Source organism: Pseudorasbora parva, chromosome 20 (genome assembly GCF_024679245.1).
Source record: "Pseudorasbora parva isolate DD20220531a chromosome 20, ASM2467924v1, whole genome shotgun sequence".
NCBI classification, from domain to species: Eukaryota; Metazoa; Chordata; class Actinopteri; order Cypriniformes; family Gobionidae; genus Pseudorasbora; species Pseudorasbora parva.
This window is the reverse complement of record NC_090191.1, coordinates 15673430-15692524: the sequence shown is the minus strand read 5'-3', so window position 1 is coordinate 15692524 and position 19095 is coordinate 15673430. Positions and strand designations below refer to the sequence as shown.

General features: G+C 39.6%; 8 non-coding genes and 1 pseudogene across 8 annotated transcripts; all 9 read left to right on the top strand.

Annotated features, from left to right (window-relative positions):
* Positions 1-7607: 7607 nt before the first annotated feature.
* Positions 7608-7790, top strand: LOC137050134 (small nucleolar RNA U3; annotated as a pseudogene).
* A 1106-nt stretch (positions 7791-8896) lies between these two features.
* Positions 8897-9110, top strand: LOC137050078 (small nucleolar RNA U3). The gene has a single exon (XR_010899837.1). It is a non-coding gene; the product is annotated as a small nucleolar RNA U3 (small nucleolar RNA).
* Positions 9111-10212: 1102 nt separating this feature from the next.
* On the top strand, positions 10213-10426 carry LOC137050114 (small nucleolar RNA U3). Its single transcript, XR_010899870.1, has one exon. It is a non-coding gene; the product is annotated as a small nucleolar RNA U3 (small nucleolar RNA).
* A 1104-nt stretch (positions 10427-11530) lies between these two features.
* On the top strand, positions 11531-11744 carry LOC137049997 (small nucleolar RNA U3). The gene has a single exon (XR_010899763.1). It is a non-coding gene; the product is annotated as a small nucleolar RNA U3 (small nucleolar RNA).
* A 1105-nt stretch (positions 11745-12849) lies between these two features.
* LOC137049986 (small nucleolar RNA U3) lies at positions 12850-13063 on the top strand. Its single transcript, XR_010899754.1, has one exon. It is a non-coding gene; the product is annotated as a small nucleolar RNA U3 (small nucleolar RNA).
* Positions 13064-14168: 1105 nt separating this feature from the next.
* On the top strand, positions 14169-14382 carry LOC137050108 (small nucleolar RNA U3). The gene has a single exon (XR_010899865.1). It is a non-coding gene; the product is annotated as a small nucleolar RNA U3 (small nucleolar RNA).
* Positions 14383-15487: 1105 nt separating this feature from the next.
* Positions 15488-15701, top strand: LOC137050113 (small nucleolar RNA U3). The gene has a single exon (XR_010899869.1). It is a non-coding gene; the product is annotated as a small nucleolar RNA U3 (small nucleolar RNA).
* A 1104-nt stretch (positions 15702-16805) lies between these two features.
* LOC137049992 (small nucleolar RNA U3) lies at positions 16806-17019 on the top strand. Its single transcript, XR_010899758.1, has one exon. It is a non-coding gene; the product is annotated as a small nucleolar RNA U3 (small nucleolar RNA).
* A 1103-nt stretch (positions 17020-18122) lies between these two features.
* On the top strand, positions 18123-18336 carry LOC137050128 (small nucleolar RNA U3). Its single transcript, XR_010899885.1, has one exon. It is a non-coding gene; the product is annotated as a small nucleolar RNA U3 (small nucleolar RNA).
* Positions 18337-19095: the final 759 nt, after the last annotated feature.

Below are 19095 nucleotides of genomic sequence, written 5' to 3'. Positions count from 1 at the left end.
TGAGCCTTTGCCATTCTGGTTATTCTTCTATCCATTTTGATGGTTGTCTTCCGTTTTCTTCCACGTCTCTCTGGTTTTGCTCTCCATTTTAAGGCATTGGAGATCATTTTAGCTGAACAGCCTATCATTTTTTGCACCTCTTTATAGGTTTTCCCCTCTCTAATCAACTTTTTAATCAAAGTACGCTGTTCTTCTGAACAATGTCTTGAAAGACCCATTTTCCTCAGCTTTCAAATGCATGTTCAACAAGTGTTGGCTTCATCCTTAAATAGGGGCCACCTGATTCACACCTGTTTCTTCACAAAATTGATGACCTCAGTGATTGAATGCCACACTGCTATTTTTTTGAACACACCCCTTTCAACTAATTCAACTAATTGCCTAATTGCACAGCCTTAAGAGCGTGCATATCATGAATGCTGGGTCTCATTTGTTTTCTGAGAATCTACTGAACCTACTGGTAACTTGTTTGCCACGTAGCAATAAAAAAATATACGAAAAACCTTGATTATTCTGGTTAGTCACATTGTACTGCTATTATTTTGAACAAGACTGTACATGTACAGATAATTTGTAATGGGTGATAAAGATTTGTAAATTATTTATTCATGCGTTTACAACATCATCTCTAAGAGGTGATGAACTCTTTGTAGTGTGTACTTTAATGTAAATGCTGACTGGTGAGGGTATAGACAGCTGTCTTCTCTGACACGTGCACCTGATGCTTCACTGGAGGGTAAACCAGTTCACACAAGTCTGCACCACTGATGAGGATTTAACTTAACGCACTGATATCCCGTGACTTTAAGTCATTCTAAAATGTTTATTAATTTGACAACTATAATTTATCATTCTTTAAAAAAAATGCTTTAGCATACATGCATTTTGTAGGTTTTAACAGACCAGCTTAAAAATGTAATGATGCATCAATAAATTATATATATTCAGTATTTACTAATGGTTTGATCATCATTTGTTCACAATTAACAATTGTTTATTGACATAATGGTACACTGACATTTCAGTGATTAATAATATATTAACTAGTAACTTAACCATTTACTATGGATCTGTTTGGTTATTTTATGATAGGCTATTTTTTTAAAGATAACTTACAGATTTGCAAATTGTTAGCATATTATACTTAATCATTTATGAATGTATAGTCATGATTTGTAAATGATTATCATTATCTAATAACTTATAAATAATGTATAACTGAATCTACAAAATATACAAAAAAGTAACAATTTAGTAACATTTATGAAATGCATTGTCATGTTTTGTAAACCAATAGTTCATTATTAACTATTAAACTGTAAATTACTTATAACTTAATCTACTAAATATATGTAAAATAATTAACAAATCACTCATTAATCATTAATGAACACGTAGTCATGTTTCATAAATCATTAGTTAATTATTTACTAATCACTTGTAAATGACTTGTAACGGAATTTACAAAACATTTAAAAAATGTTACCATATCACTTGATAATCATTTATGAATGTTTTGTAAATGATTAGTTCATCATTAACTAACCACTTATAAATGACTTACAACTGAACGTTATTATAAAGTGTTACCGAAAACGGTTTATGAATGTTTATCCATTACCTTTTAGGCTATTTAAACCTAAATAAGAAAGCCATTGTCAGTTCGTCTGTCAGTTGGCAGGCAGTTTTGGTTGCTTTATTAAAAGTTGTTGCTGTGTGCAGTATGTAAAGGAAAATAAAAATAGTTGTACCCTTCTGCTGACAAGTGTCTTGCCCCTCCCAACCCATTCACACACACATAGATGATTCAACTATCGGTCGACCATAGAGAGATTCGACAATTCTGATTCGAATGTTTAAATCGAGGACATCCCTACTCTAAACACCTGCAAAAGATCCCTGAGGCTTTTAAAAACTCTCTCATTACTCAAAACTGCAATCATGGGTAAGTCTGCCGACCTGACTGCTGTCCAGAAGGCCATCCTTGACACCCTCAAGCGTGAGGGTAAGACACAGAAAGAAATTTCTGAACGACTAGGCTTTTCCCAGAGTGCTGTATCAAGGCACCTCAGTGGGAACTGGGAAGTCTGTGGGAAGGAAAAAGTGTGGCAAAAAACGCTGCACAACGAGAAGAGGTGACCGGACCCTGAGAAAGATTGTGGAGAAGGACTGATTCCTGACCTTGGAGGACCTGTGGAAGCAGTGGACTGAGTCTGGAGTAGAAATATCGAGAGCCACCCTGCACAGGCGTTTGCAGGAAATGGGCTACAGGTGCGCACAGGCGTTTGCAGGAAATGGGCTACAGGTGCCGCATTCCCCAGGTCAAGACACTTTGGGCTACAAAGAAGCAGCACTGGACTGTTGCACAGTGGTCCAAAGTACACTGTAAAAAAATACCCATCAAATATACGGTAAAAAAACAAAGCTCTGGTTGCCAGAACTTTACCATAAAAAATACGGCAGTAACGTTTTAGGTTTTACGGGACAACAGCATATGATTTAAAGGTTTATAATGTGGTAATTACGGTTAAAAATTGTTTATTTTACAGTTAAAAAACTATAATTTGAAAGTTTATATTGATATAATTATGTGTACACAGTACACTATAAAACAATAATGGTAAAAAAAAAATGTATTGAACTGAAATATTAAATTACCAACTTATTGAAATGCTAATATCTGTTATTTTCCTTTTATATAATTTGACAATCACCAGTTCAAGTGGTGATGAGAATCACATGATGAATCAAAGCTCATCACACGCAGCTTTTGGAGGGACAATATTAATATATAGAAGGTGCACACACAAACTCTAAACACCAAACACCATCATGGTAACACACATGATGTTTTAAAAATGCAATAAACATTAATTTAACAACATTAGATGTAAAATAAAACCTTAATGTACATAAGTGATTAGAAAAAAACTAAGAAGAAACAGTTAATTCAATGAAAATGCATCAAATGCGAAGTGTCATGGGGGAATGTCAATTTACGTTTTTTCACTGTTAATTACACAATGCCCTGTTCATTTTCATTTCGAAAAACTGTAAATTTCAGTTTACATAAATATGTAATAAATATGTTTAATAAAATAAAATGTATAAACCTTTAAATTATACAGTTTTGAACTGTAAAATAAATGGGTTTTAACCGTAATTATTACATTATAAACCTTTAAATTATATGCTGCTGTCCCGTAAAACCTTAAAAGTTACTGCCCTATTTTTTACAGTAAAGTTCTGGCAACCACAGCTGCCGGTTTTTTACCGTAAATTTTATGGGGATCTTTTTTACAGTGTACACTGTAAAAAAAAAACTACAAAAAAAATGTTATTTTTACAGGAAAATGTTGGCAGCTGTGGTTACCAGAGAATTATGAAACTATGCGCACTATGAAATTCAAAATTAGGCGGACAAGTACAAGTCTGTGGTTAGAGGAGGCACAATTTTTTTATTATTATTAAAAATAAATAAAAAAAAACAGTAAGTATTACATTAAAATGTAAAGCATAAGATTTATGTATGTCAACTGCATATACATTTTCAATGCAGTTGGATTATTTTTACATAGACAAATTAATAAACTGAAGGTGATTGATATATGCCAGTTATACGTACATGAAACAGTTAGGAATTATGTAAAAGTACACAGAAAAACGCCCATGTTAAATTAAATTAATCCTAGTGTTCAAGTGTGTGCTTACTAATGAGTTAAAGTACCATTGAAGCAGTGTTGAAGTTAATGAGATAATTAATTGAGGATTGAGCATTAATGATGAACACCTGATGATAATGAGCAGAATCACTGAAGGAAAGAGAAACACAAGAACTACGACTGACTTCAGCTACAGCTTTAGAGGAAATCAACTGAAGATAAAAGAAGACATTAAATCTCTGAAGATCTCAGCAGAGGATTAAACAACTCCACAAACAGCATTACCAGCTTCATGCATTACTAACCAAACTGACTTTATTGTTGTAATTTCTGTTTTAATTAAAATTATATGAAGTCACCATGATGCTGAGCAGTGTTTGCTTTAGTTGGGCTCTTGACCCTGAACTCTCCAACATTAGTTTTCTAGCTGCTTAACCTCTGTTTATAAAGCACTTTTGTTATGGCATGGAAAGCCAAAAACCATGTCCAGGTGATTTGGCTCTTTAATGATGATTATATAATCATCATGTAGTGACTGAGTCACAAAACTCATTCAGATTCTAATGCTCTGGTTATAGAGGTAATGTGTTAATTGTGTAGTATGCGTAATAAAAGCGATGTTGTTTAAATTATAAACTCATGCATTGTTGTGGCAATCAAACAATTTAAAGGACCAAAAAAAAAGGTTTAATCTACTGCATTATTTAGACAAACACAGACATCAAGAATCAGTGTGTGGATCTCTACAATGGTGACAAAAATAAAATAAAAAAAATAATCACAATTCAGATGCATAATTTATTCATGCCACAATGCATGCTGGGACCCATGCAGGAGTTTTGATTGGTGGTACCCAGCATGCACTGCAGCATTAAGCTTTTCATTGATTGTCACCATTGTTGAGATTCATACACTGATTCTTGATATCTGTTTGTGTCTAATAATTGCCATAGATTAAAACCTTATGTGCACTATTTTATTTTATAAATTCTGCATATTAGATTGCCACAACAGGGATCATGCTATAGAATCAACTGGCCACTATTACAAACAAAACAAAATTAATAACACATAAACAGAGTCTTAGACTCTGAACAAGACCAGTGATCACTAGATGATGATTATATAATCATGAACAAATAGACAAATCATCTGACCATGATTTTGCTTGGCTTTCCATACTGTAACAAAAGTGCTTTATAAACACAGTTAAAGCAGCCAGAAACTAATGTTGGAGAGTCAAGGGTCAAGAGCCCAACTAAAGCAAACACTACTCAATATAAACACTATCCACAGAAATAAAGTCAGTCTGGTTAGTAATGTGTGAAGCTTGTAATGCTGTTTGTGGAGTTGTTTAATCCTCTGCTGAGATCTTCAGAGATTTAATGTCTTATTTTATCTTCAGTTGATTTCATCTAAAGCTGTGGCTGAAGTCAGTCGTAGTTCTCGTGTTTCTCTTTCCTTCAGTGATTCTGCTCATTATCATCAGGTGTTCATCATTAATGCTCAATCATCTCTTAATTATCTCATTAAATTCAACACTGTTTCAATGGTACTTTAACCCATTAGTGAGCACACACATCAACACTAGGAAGTGTTCATTTAATGTCTGCAATTTTTCTGTGTACTATTACATAAATCTTAACTGTTTAATTTACGTGTAACTCACATTATCAGTCACATTCAGTTTATTAATATAATTAAATAAATCTTACCGGTTTCATTTATAAATGATTTACAAATAAGATTTTTATTACTGATTCTTAGATAGTGATTCTTAGTAAGTTGATTAATTTGTTTGTTAAAATTGCATAATCCAAATGCATGGAACATTTATATGCAATACAAATACATGTTTAGACATTTTTAAGTGCATAAACGTGTAAAGTGAATTACATTTTTAAGAACTGACAAAAAAAAATAATTGTCACAATATTTGCATGTCAAATTAACAAAATAGTTTTTACAGTATTTTCACAAAAAACGTACAGGTTTTTAATACCAATATTTGTAGTTTTATCAAATAAAATTGATTATAATCACGTGTTGTTGTAAATATAACAAAATATTCTGTTTAATAGTTTACAAAAGTTCACTGTGATTCAAACAAAAAAATATATGCTTTTGGGTTTTCTATAATTTTCTGTTGGGATTTACATTGTTTTTCTGTAAATTTCATGGGCATTAAGGTTAGATCTATTGCAGTTATTCACCGTATATAGTAAGGAAACTTTGTGTTAACCAAATAACAGTTTTTAACTGTAGCATTTTTACAACCTTTGACTGTTAAAATCACGATAATTTTTTACAGTGTACTTTTTTCAGATGAAAGCAAATTTTGCATGTCATTCGGAAATCAAGGTGCCAGAGTCTGGAGGAAGACTGGGGAGAAGGAAATGCCAAAATGCCTGAAGTCCAGTGTCAAGTACCCACAGTCAGTGATGGTCTGGGGTGCCATGTCAGCTGCTGGTGTTGGTCCACTGGGTTTTATCAAGGGCAGGGTCAATGCAGCTAGCTATTAAGAGATTTTGGAGCACTTCATGCTTCCATCTGCTGAAAAGCTTTATGGAGATGAAGGTTTCGTTTTTCAGCACGAACTGGCACCTGCTCACAGTGCCAAAACCACTGGTAAATGGTTTACTGACCATGGTATTATTGTGCTCAATTGGCCTGCCAACTCTCCTGACCTGAACCCCATAGAGAATCTGTGGGATATTGTGAAGAGAAAGTTGAGAGACGCAAGACCCAACACTCTGGATGAGCTTAAGGCTGCTATCGAAGCATCCTGGGCCTCCATAACACCTCAGCAGTGCCACATGCTGATTGGCTCCATGCCAAGCCGCATTAAAGCAGTCATTTCTACAAAAGGACTCCCGACCAAGTATTGAGTGCATAACTGAACATAATTATTTGAAGGTTGACCTTATTTAGTATTAAAAACACTTTCTTTTATTGGTCGGATGAAATATGCTAATTTTTTGAGACAGGAATTTTGGGTTTTCATGAGCTGTATGCCAAAATCATCAGTATTAAAACAATAAAAGACCTGAAATACTTCAGTTGGTGTGCAATGAATCTAAAATATATGAAAGTTAAATTTTTATCATTACATTATGGAAAATAATGAACTTTATCATAATATGCTAATATTTTCAGAAGGACCTGTATATGGTTACTATATATATTTTCATGTAAAAAAAAGTGTCATGAAGTGAGAAGCACAGAAAAGTGAAGAGCAAATGGGAAAACAGTATCGCAGAATAAAAGGAGTGCTCCAAATGAAACCACTGTATTTTCCTATTGCAATTCTTTATATTTGTTCACAGAGCTTCTTTTTTTTTTCTCAATAATTTTTTGTGTGCAATTCTTTATTTTCCTTTGGAATACTTTTTTTGTTTTGCAAATCGATGTGGCATTAAATTGATTCAACGGTCTTAAGCTATCAGCGTATCATTTAAAGGCTTTTTTATAATATGCAGGCAACTTTGGGGAACAGAATAAAAACACAAGAATATATTTGTTTATATTTATTTCAACCTGCAATCATACACATTTAAAAAGCTTAATCTCATTCATTCATATTTTTACAGTAGAATGTCAACAACAACTAATCTGGGGAAAATATACAGAATATTTCAGGAACCGAATATATTGTAACAGCGGTGTTAAAATATATTCGGTTCCTGAAATATTTGGTTCCAATGGGTGGAGCTTTCATGAATATTCATGACATCATGTCGAAGGCAGGTCTACCAATACAGGGTAATGGAACAGAAATTATTAACGTGAACACCTCAGATAGCGTTTTGTTTTATGGATTATTTCAAACAGGTTATAACATTGAACAAAATTATTTTTAACTACTGACAACTGCACACCTACAATAAAGGCATATTTCACAATTTTTTCCCCAGATTAGTTGTTGTTGACATTCTATAGGCTAGTAAAAATATAAATTAATCATTTTTGAAAATGTTTGTCTCCCAACCCACAATGAAAATTTGTGATGCTCCTTTCAGAGTGTGAACTGTGCACAGAGCGGCGACTTTGTTTGTGAACTCTGTGCTGTTGATGACCGTTCTGTATTGCTCTTTGCAATATTGAAGAAAGGGGTGTGTTCTGAGTGGTGTTTGTTGTTCAAGTCTCATTTGGAGATTATTGTTTTTTGGGGCCTGCATCCCCTATAAAGCAAACTTTGTCCAAATGTGCAGTCAAGTGCTAGGAGTAGGTTGTGTGAGGCAGCAGTTTTGTTCAATCGTCCGCGTGTCCACCTGCTTGTTCTCCAAATATAGAACCACCTACAGGTGTAGCCAATGATGACTTTATGGACTTCATCATAAAATTGGGAACTGTACTTCTCTCAAGGCTGGATGGTCTTGAGTACAGACTCTTTCAGGATGAGGTGCTGATGCACAGGTTGGCCAAAGAGAAACCGGCTGAAGAGTAAAGGACAGAGTTAACCTTGCAACGTCTTCTTTACCGTCTTTGCTTTTCTTCTGTTCCGTCTCCCCCCCTTTAAGGTGGTCCAGCATTGAAACAGATGTGGGGAACAAAGCCTCCATGCATACCCCAGCCCTGGAAGAACCTAAGTTCTCGGTTAAATAAAAGATCATTTCTGTTAACCTGGATCCCGTCTCCCTTGTGATTGTGTTTTGTGGCAGATTAAATCTCGCCTCGGCTCTGGGCCCATGTCACAACGTCCTTTGTGTAAAGCGAACATTGTCTCATAAGACACAATACCACATCACTGCGAAAAGTTGACATGTTTGCAGCGTTGTGGTATTGCACCTCGGATAATACAGCAGATATACGAAATGAGATTTCATGGGAAAACCGGGCCTGTCACTGGGTAGTTGGGATATCAAAGTCAGCCTGAGCTCTTTTTTCTAAGTGCGCAACCAACATCAAGTTTCTGAAATGTCTACATTAAGAATCGTTAGTGCGTGTGTGGCTTTTTTCCTCTAAAAGATTTTCTACATTTAGCTTCAACGAGTGGACTACAAAGCATCACACCGGTAGCAATGCTCCAAAAAAAGTATGACTTTAAGGATTGTTGTTTGCATTCCACATATCTTAACAGTAGGCTTCAAGGAGATTGTGGAAGTGCCTTTGGCTCCGACGTGAGTGCTAAAATGTTCCGTAAACCTTAAAGCCCGCAGATTTCAACTACGCAAAACCGTTTGAGAGGAGAGGCGCATCAGAATGGAATGTCGGTTGAGTGCCCATGACTCGTTAAAACTATATTTTCAGGAATCATTTCTATAGTTCTTTGCTTGGAAATGTGTTTTGAATATGTTTGTCTCCCAACCCACGATGAAGAGTTGTGATGCTCCTTTCAGAGCGTGAACTGGGCACAGAGCAGCGACTTTGATTGTGAACTCTGTGCTGTTGATGACCGTTCTGTATTGCTTTTTGCAATATTGAAGAAAGGGGTGTGTTCTGAGTGGTGTTTGTTGTTCAAGTCTCATTTGGAGATTATTGTTTTTTTGGGCCTGCATCCCCTATAAAGCAAACTTTGTCCAAATGTGCAGTCAAGTGCTAGCGTAGGTTGTGTGAGGCAGCAGTTTTGTTCAATCGTCAGCGTGTCCACCTGCTTGTTCTCCAAATATAGAACCACTCACAGGTGTAGCCAATGATGACTTTATGGACTTCATCATAAATTTGGGAACTCTACTTCTCTCAAGGCTGGATGGTCTTGAGTACAGACTCTTTCAGGATGAGGTGCTGATGCACAGGTTGGCCAAAGAGAAACCGGCTGAAGAGTAAAGGACAGAGTTAATCTTGCAACGTCTTCTTTACCGTCTTTGCTTTTCTTCTGTTCCGTCTCCCCCCTTTAAGGTGGTCCAGCGTTGAAACAGATGTAGGGAACAAAGCCTCCATGCATACCCCAGCCCTGGAAGAACCTAAGTTCTCTAAATAAAAGATCATTTTCTGTTAACCTGGCTCCCGTCTCCCTTGTGATTGTGTTTTGTGGCAGATTAAATCTCGCCTCGGCTCTGGGCCCATGTCACAACGTCCTTTGTGTAAAGCAAACATTGTCTCATAAGACACAATACCACATCACTGCGAAAAGTTGACATGTTTGCAGCGATGTGGTATTGCACCTCGGATAATACAGCAGATATACGAAATGAGATTTCATGGGAAAACCGGGCCTGTCACTGGGTAGTTGGGATATCAAAGTCAGCCTGAGCTCTTTTTTCTAAGTGCGCAACCAACATCAAGTTTCTGAAATGTCTACATTAAGAATCGTTAGTGCGTGTGTGGCTTTTTTCCTCTAAAAGATTTTCTACATTTAGCTTCAACGAGTGGACTACAAAGCATCACACCGGTAGCAATGCTGCAAAAAAAGTATGACTTTAAGGATTGTTGTTTGCATTCCACATATCTTAACAGTAGGCTTCAAGGAGATTGTGGAAGTGCCTTTGGCTCCGACGTGAGTGCTAAAATGTTCCGTAAACCTTAAAGCCCGCAGATTTCAACTACGCAAAACCATTTGAGAGGAGAGGCGCATCAGAATGGAATGTCGGTTGAGTGCCCATGACTCGTTAAGACTATATTTTCAGGGATCATTTCTATAGTTCTTTGCTTGGAAATGTGTTTTGAAAATGTTTGTCTCCCAACCCACGATGAAGAGTTGTGATGCTCCTTTCAGAGCATGAACTGGGCACAGAGCGGCGACTTTGTTTGTGAACTCTGTGCTGTTGTTGACCGTTCTGTATTGCTTTTTGCAATATTGAAGAAAGGGGTGTGTTCTGAGTGGTGTTTGTTGTTCAAGTGTCATTTGGAGATTATTGTTTTTTTGGGCCTGCATCCCCTATAAAGCAAACTTTGTCCAAATGTGCAGTCAAGTGCTAACGTAGGTTGTGTGAGGCAGCAGTTTTGTTCAATCGTCAGCGTGTCCACCTGCTTGTTCTCCAAATATAGAACCACTCACAGGTGTAGCCAATGATGACTTTATGGACTTCATCATAAATTTGGGAACTCTACTTCTCTCAAGGCTGGATGGTCTTGAGTACAGACTCTTTCAGGATGAGGTGCTGATGCACAGGTTGGCCAAAGAGAACCCGGCTGAAGAGTAAAGGACAGAGTTAGCCTTGCAACGTCTTCTTTATCGTCTTTGCTTTTCTTCTGTTCCGTCTCCCCCCTTTAAGGTGGTCCAGCGTTGAAACAGATGTGGGGAACAAAGCCTCCATGCATACCCCAGCCCTGGAAGAACCTAAGTTCTCGGTTAAATAAAAGATCATTTCTGTTAACCTGGCTCCCGTCTCCCTTGTGATTGTGTTTTGTGGCAGATTAAATCTCGCCTCGGCTCTGGGCCCATGTCACAACGTCCTTTGTGTAAAGCGAACATTGTCTCATAAGACACAATACCACATCACTGCGAAAAGTTGACATGTTTGCAGCGTTGTGGTATTGCACCTCGGATAATACAGCAGATATACGAAATGAGATTTCATGGGAAAACCGGGCCTGTCACTGGGTAGTTGGGATATCAAAGTCAGCCTGAGCTCTTTTTTCTAAGTGCGCAACCAACATCAAGTTTCTGAAATGTCTACATTAAGAATCGTTAGTGCGTGTGTGGCTTTTTTCCTCTAAAAGATTTTCTACATTTAGCTTCAACGAGTGGACTACAAAGCATCACACCGGTAGCAATGCTGCAAAAAAAGTATGACTTTAAGGATTGTTGTTTGCATTCCACATATCTTAACAGTAGGCTTCAAGGAGATTGTGGAAGTGCCTTTGGCTCCGACGTGAGTGCTAAAATGTTCCGTAAACCTTAAAGCCCGCAGATTTCAACTACGCAAAACCGTTTGAGAGGAGAGGCGCATCAGAATGGAATGTCGGTTGAGTGCCCATGACTCGTTAAGACTATATTTTCAGGGATCATTTCTATAGTTCTTTGCTTGGAAATGTGTTTTGAAAATGTTTGTCTCCCAACCCACGATGAAGAGTTGTGATGCTCCTTTCAGAGCGTGAACTGGGCACAGAGCAGCGACTTTGTTTGTGAACTCTGTGCTGTTGATGACCGTTCTGTATTGCTTTTTGCAATATTGAAGAAAGGGGTGTGTTCTGAGTGGTGTTTGTTGTTCAAATCTCATTTGGAGATTATTGTTTTTTGGGGCGTGCATCCCCTATAAAGCAAACTTTGTCCAAATGTGTAGTCAAGTGCTAGGAGTAGGTTGTGTGAGGCAGCAGTTTTGTTCAATCCTCAGCGTGTCCACCTGCTTGTTCTCCAAATATAGAACCACCTACAGGTGTAGCCAGTGATGACTTTATGGACTTCATCATAAAATTGGGAACTCTACTTCTCTCAAGGCTGGATGGTCTTGAGTACAGACTCTTTCAGGATGAGGTGCTGATGCACAGGTTGGCCAAAGAGAACCCGGCTGAAGAGTAAAGGACAGAGTTAGCCTTGCAACGTCTTCTTTACCGTCTTTGCTTTTCTTCTGTTCCGTCTCCCCCCTTTAAGGTGGTCCAGCGTTGAAACAGATGTGGGGAACAAAGCCTCCATGCATACCCCAGCCCTGGAAGAACCTAAGTTCTCGGTTAAATAAAAGATCATTTCTGTTAACCTGGATCCCGTCTCCCTTGTGATTGTGTTTTGTGGCAGATTAAATCTCGCCTCGGCTCTGGGCCCATGTCACAACGTCCTTTGTGTAAAGCGAACATTGTCTCATAAGACACAATACCACATCACTGCAAAAAGTTGACATGTTTGCAGCGATGTGGTATTGCACCTCGGATAATACAGCAGATATACGAAATGAGATTTCATGGGAAAACCGGGCCTGTCACTGGGTAGTTGGGATATCAAAGTCAGCCTGAGCTCTTTTTTCTAAGTGCGCAACCAACATCAAGTTTCTGAAATGTCTACATTAAGAATCGTTAGTGCGTGTGTGGCTTTTTTCCTCTAAAAGATTTTCTACATTTAGCTTCAACGAGTGGACTACAAAGCATCACACCGGTAGCAATGCTGCAAAAAAAGTATGACTTTAAGGATTGTTGTTTGCATTCCACATATCTTAACAGTAGGCTTCAAGGAGATTGTGGAAGTGCCTTTGGCTCCGACGTGAGTGCTAAAATGTTCCGTAAACCTTAAAGCCCGCAGATTTCAACTACGCAAAACCGTTTGAGAGGAGAGGCGCATCAGAATGGAATGCCGGTTGAGTGCCCATGACTCGTTAAGACTATATTTTCAGGGATCATTTCTATAGTTCTTTGCTTGGAAATGTGTTTTGAAAATGTTTGTCTCCCAACCCACGATGAAGAGTTGTGATGTTCCTTTCAGAGCGTGAACTGGGCACAGAGTGACGACTTTGTTTGTGAACTCTGTGCTGTTGATGACCGTTCTGTATTGCTTTTTGCAATATTGAAGAAAGGGGTGTGTTCTGAGTGGTGTTTGTTGTTCAAATCTCACTTGGAGATTATTGATTTTTGGGGCGTGCATCCCCTATAAAGCAAACTTTGTCCAAATGTGCAGTCAAGTGCTAGGAGTAGGTTGTGTGAGGCAGCAGTTTTGTTCAATCCTCAGCGTGTCCACCTGCTTGTTCTCCAAATATAAAACCACCTACAGGTGTAGCCAATGATGACTTTATGGACTTCATCATAAAATTGGGAACTCTACTTCTCTCAAGGCTGGATGGTCTTGAGTACAGACTCTTTCAGGATGAGGTGCTGATGCACAGGTTGTCCAAAGAGAAACCGGCTGAAGAGTAAAGGACAGAGTTAGCCTTGCAACATCTTCTTTACCGTCTTTGCTTTTCTTCTGTTCCGTCTCCCCCCTTTAAGGTGGTCCAGCGTTGAAACAGATGTGGGGAACAAAGCCTCCATGCATACCCCAGCCCTGGAAGAACCTAAGTTCTCGGTTAAATAAAAGATCATTTCTGTTAACCTGGCTCCCGTCTCCCTTGTGATTGTGTTTTGTGGCAGATTAAATTTCGCCTCGGCTCTGGGCCCATGTCACAACGTCCTTTGTGTAAAGCGAACATTGTCTCATAAGACACAATACCACATCACTGCGAAAAGTTGACATGTTTGCAGCGATGTGGTATTGCACCTCGGATAATACAGCAGATATACGAAATGAGATTTCATGGGAAAACCGGGCCTGTCACTGGGTAGTTGGGATATCAAAGTCAGCCTGAGCTCTTTTTTCTAAGTGCGCAACCAACATCAAGTTTCTGAAATGTCTACATTAAGAATCGTTAGTGCGTGTGTGGCTTTTTTCCTCTAAAAGATTTTCTACATTTAGCTTCAACGAGTGGACTACAAAGCATCACACCGGTAGCAATGCTGCAAAAAAAGTATGACTTTAAGGATTGTTGTTTGCATTTCACATATCTTAACAGTAGGCTTCAAGGAGATTGTGGAAGTGCCTTTGGCTCCGACGTAAGTGCTAAAATGTTCCGTAAACCTTAAAGCCCGCAGATTTCAACTACGCAAAACCGTTTGAGAGGAGAGGCGCATCAGAATGGAATGTCGGTTGAGTGCCCATGACTTGTTAAGACTATATTTTCAGGGATCATTTCTATAGTTCTTTGCTTGGAAATGTGTTTTGAAAATGTTTGTCTCCCAACCCACGATGAAGAGTTGTGATGTTCCGTTCAGAGCGTGAACTGGGCACAGAGCGGTGACTTTGTTTGTGAACTCTGTGCTGTTGATGACCGTTCTGTATTGCTTTTTGCAATATTGAAGAAAGGGGTGTGTTCTGAGTGGTGTTTGTTGTTCAAGTCTCATTTGGAGATTATTGTTTTTTTGGGCCTGCATCCCCTATAAAGCAAACTTTGTCCAAATGTGCAGTCAAGTGCTAGGAGTAGGTTGTGTGAGGCAGCAGTTTTGTTCAATCGTCAGCGTGTCCACCTGCTGGTTCTCCAAATATAGAACCACTCACAGGTGTAGCCAATGATGACTTTATGGACTTCATCATAAATTTGGGAACTCTACTTCTCTCAAGGCTGGATGGTCTTGAGTACAGACTCTTTCAGGATGAGGTGCTGATGCACAGGTTGGCCAAAGAGAACCCGGCTGAAGAGTAAAGGACAGAGTTAGCCTTGCAACGTCTTCTTTACCGTCTTTGCTTTTCTTCTGTTCCGTCTCCCCCCTTTAAGGTGGTCCAGCGTTGAAACAGATGTGGGGAACAAAGCCTCCATGCATACCCCAGCCCTGGAAGAACCCAAGTTCTCGGTTAAATAAAAGATCATTTCTGTTAACCTGGCTCCCGTCTCCCTTGTGATTGTGTTTTGTGGCAGATTAAATCTCGCCTCGGCTCTGGGCCCATGTCACAACGTCCTTTGTGTAAAGCGAACATTGTCTCATAAGACACAATACCACATCACTGTGAAAAGTTGACATGTTTGCAGCGATGTGGTATTGCACCTCGGATAATACAGCAGATATACGAAATGAGATTTCATGGGAAAACCGGGCCTGTCACTGGGTAGTTGGGATATCAAAGTCAGCCTGAGCTCTTTTTTCTAAGTGCGCAACCAACATCAAGTTTCTGAAATGTCTACATTAAGAATCGTTAGTGCGTGTGTGGCTTTTTTCCTCTAAAAGATTTTCTACATTTAGCTTCAACGAGTGGACTACAAAGCATCACACCGGTAGCAATGCTGCAAAAAAAGTATGACTTTAAGGATTGTTGTTTGCATTCCACATATCTTAACAGTAGGCTTCAAGGAGATTGTGGAAGTGCCTTTGGCTCCGACGTGAGTGCTAAAATGTTCCGTAAACCTTAAAGCCCGCAGATTTCAACTACGCAAAACCGTTTGAGAGGAGAGGCGCATCAGAATGGAATGTCGGTTGAGTGTCCATGACTCGTTAAGACTATATTTTCAGGGATCATTTCTATAGTTCTTTACTTGGAAATGTGTTTTGAAAATGTTTGTCTCCCAACCCACGATGAAGAGTTGTGATGCTCCTTTCAGAGCGTGAACTGGGCACAGAGCGGTGACTTTGTTTGTGAACTCTGTGCTGTTGATGACCGTTCTGTATTGCTTTTTGCAATATTGAAGAAAGGGGTGTGTTCTAAATGGTGTTTGTTGTTCAAGTCTCATTTGGAGATTATTGTTTTTTTGGGCCTGCATCCCCTATAAAGCAAACTTTGTCCAAATGTGCAGTCAAGTGCTAACGTAGGTTGTGTGAGGCAACAGTTTTGTTCAATCGTCAGCGTGTCCACCTGCTTGTTCTCCAAATATAGAACCACTCACAGGTGTAGCCAATGATGACTTTATGGACTTCATCATAAATTTGGGAACTCTACTTCTCTCAAGGCTGGATGGTCTTGAGTACAGACTCTTTCAGGATGAGGTGCTGATGCACAGGTTGGCCAAAGAGAACCCGGCTGAAGAGTAAAGGACAGAGTTAGCCTTGCAACGTCTTCTTTACCGTCTTTGCTTTTCTTCTGTTCCGTCTCCCCCCTTTAAGGTGGTCCAGCGTTGAAACAGATGTGGGGAACAAAGCCTCCATGCATACCCCAGCCCTGGAAGAACCCAAGTTCTCGGTTAAATAAAAGATCATTTCTGTTAACCTGGCTCCCGTCTCCCTTGTGATTGTGTTTTGTGGCAGATTAAATCTCGCCTCGGCTCTGGGCCCATGTCACAACGTCCTTTGTGTAAAGCGAACATTGTCTCATAAGACACAATACCACATCACTGTGAAAAGTTGACATGTTTGCAGCGATGTGGTATTGCACCTCGGATAATACAGCAGATATACGAAATGAGATTTCATGGGAAAACCGGGCCTGTCACTGGGTAGTTGGGATATCAAAGTCAGCCTGAGCTCTTTTTTCTAAGTGCGCAACCAACATCAAGTTTCTGAAATGTCTACATTAAGAATCGTTAGTGCGTGTGTGGCTTTTTTCCTCTAAAAGATTTTCTACATTTAGCTTCAACGAGTGGACTACAAAGCATCACACCGGTAGCAATGCTGCAAAAAAAGTATGACTTTAAGGATTGTTGTTTGCATTCCACATATCTTAACAGTAGGCTTCAAGGAGATTGTGGAAGTGCCTTTGGCTCCGACGTGAGTGCTAAAATGTTCCGTAAACCTTAAAGCCCGCAGATTTCAACTACGCAAAACCGTTTGAGAGGAGAGGCGCATCAGAATGGAATGTCGGTTGAGTGCCCATGACTCGTTAAGACTATATTTTCAGGGATCATTTCTATAGTTCTTTACTTGGAAATGTGTTTTGAAAATGTTTGTTTCCCAACCCACGATGAAGAGTTGTGATGCTCCTTTCAGAGCGTGAACTGGGCACAGAGCGGTGACTTTGTTTGTGAACTCTGTGCTGTTGATGACCGTTCTGTATTGCTTTTTGCAATATTGAAGAAAGGGGTGTGTTCTGAGTGGTGTTTGTTGTTCAAGTCTCATTTGGAGATTATTGTTTTTTTGGGCCTGCATCCCCTATAAAGCAAACTTTGTCCAAATGTGCAGTCAAGTGCTAACGTAGGTTGTGTGAGGCAGCAGTTTTGTTCAATCGTCAGCGTGTCCACCTGCTTGTTCTCCAAATATAGAACCACTCACAGGTGTAGCCAATGATGACTTTATGGACTTCATCATAAATTTGGGAACTCTACTTCTCTCAAGGCTGGATGGTCTTGAGTACAGACTCTTTCAGGATGAGGTGCTGATGCACAGGTTGGCCAAAGAGAACCCGGCTGAAGAGTAAAGGACAGAGTTAGCCTTGCAACGTCTTCTTTACCGTCTTTGCTTTTCTTCTGTTCCGTCTCCCCCCTTTAAGGTGGTCCAGCGTTGAAACAGATGTGGGGAACAAAGCCTCCATGCATACCCCAGCCCTGGAAGAACCCAAGTTCTCGGTTAAATAAAAGATCATTTCTGTTAACCTGGCTCCCGTCTCCCTTGTGATTGTGTTTTGTGGCAGATTAAATCTCGCCTCGGCTCTGGGCCCATGTCACAACGTCCTTTGTGTAAAGCGAACATTGTCTCATAAGACACAATACCACATCACTGTGAAAAGTTGACATGTTTGCAGCGATGTGGTATTGCACCTCGGATAATACAGCAGATATACGAAATGAGATTTCATGGGAAAACCGGGCCTGTCACTGGGTAGTTGGGATATCAAAGTCAGCCTGAGCTCTTTTTTCTAAGTGCGCAACCAACATCAAGTTTCTGAAATGTCTACATTAAGAATCGTTAGTGCGTGTGTGGCTTTTTTCCTCTAAAAGATTTTCTACATTTAGCTTCAACGAGTGGACTACAAAGCATCACACCGGTAGCAATGCTGCAAAAAAGTATGACTTTAAGGATTGTTGTTTGCATTCCACATATCTTAACAGTAGGCTTCAAGGAGATTGTGGAAGTGCCTTTAGCTCCGACGTAAGTGCTAAAATGTTCCGTAAACCTTAAAGCCCGCAGATTTCAACTACGCAAAACCGTTTGAGAGGAGAGGCGCATCAGAATGGAATGTCGGTTGAGTGCCCATGACTCGTTAAGACTATATTTTCAGGGATGATTTCTATAGTTCTTTGCTTGGAAATGTGTTTTGAAAATGTTTGTCTCCCAGCCCACGATGAAGACTTGTGATGCTCCTTTCAGAGCGTGAACTGGGCACAGAGCGGCGACTTTGTTTGTGAACTCTGTGCTGTTGATGACCGTTCTGTATTGCTTTTTGCAATATTGAAGAAAGGGGTGTGTTCTGAGTGGTGTTTGTTGTTCAAGTCTCATTTGGAGATTATTGTTTTTTTGGGCCTGCATCCCCTATATAGCAAACTTTGTCCAAATGTGCAGTCAAGTGCTAGGAGTAGGTTGTGTGAGGCAGCAGTTTTGTTCAATCGTCAGCGTGTCCACCTGCTTGTTCTCCAAATATAGAACCACCTACAGGTGTAGCCAGTGATGACTTTTTGGACTTCATCATAAAATTGGGAACTCTACTTCTCTCAAGGCTGGATGGTCTTGAGTACAGACTCTTTCAGGATGAGGTGCTGATGCACAGGTTGGCCAAAGAGAACCCGGCTGAAGAGTAAAGGACAGAGTTAGCCTTGCAACGTCTTCTTTACCGTCTTTGCTTTTCTTCTGTTCCGTCTCCCCCCTTTAAGGTGGTCCAGCGTTGAAACAGATGTGGGGAACAAAGCCTCCATGCATACCCCAGCCCTGGAAGAACCTAAGTTCTCGGTTAAATAAAAGATAATTTCTGTTAACCTGGATCCCGTCTCCCTTGTGATTGTGTTTTGTGGCAGATTAAATCTCGCCTCGGCTCTGGGCCCATGTCACAACGTCCTTTGTGTAAAGCGAACATTGTCTCATAAGACACAATACCACATCACTGCGAAAAGTTGACATGTTTGCAGCGATGTGGTATTGCACCTCGGATAATACAGCAGATATACGAAATGAGATTTCATGGAAAAACCAGGCCTGTCACTGGGTAGTTGGGATATCAAAGTCAGCCTGAGCTCTTTTTTCT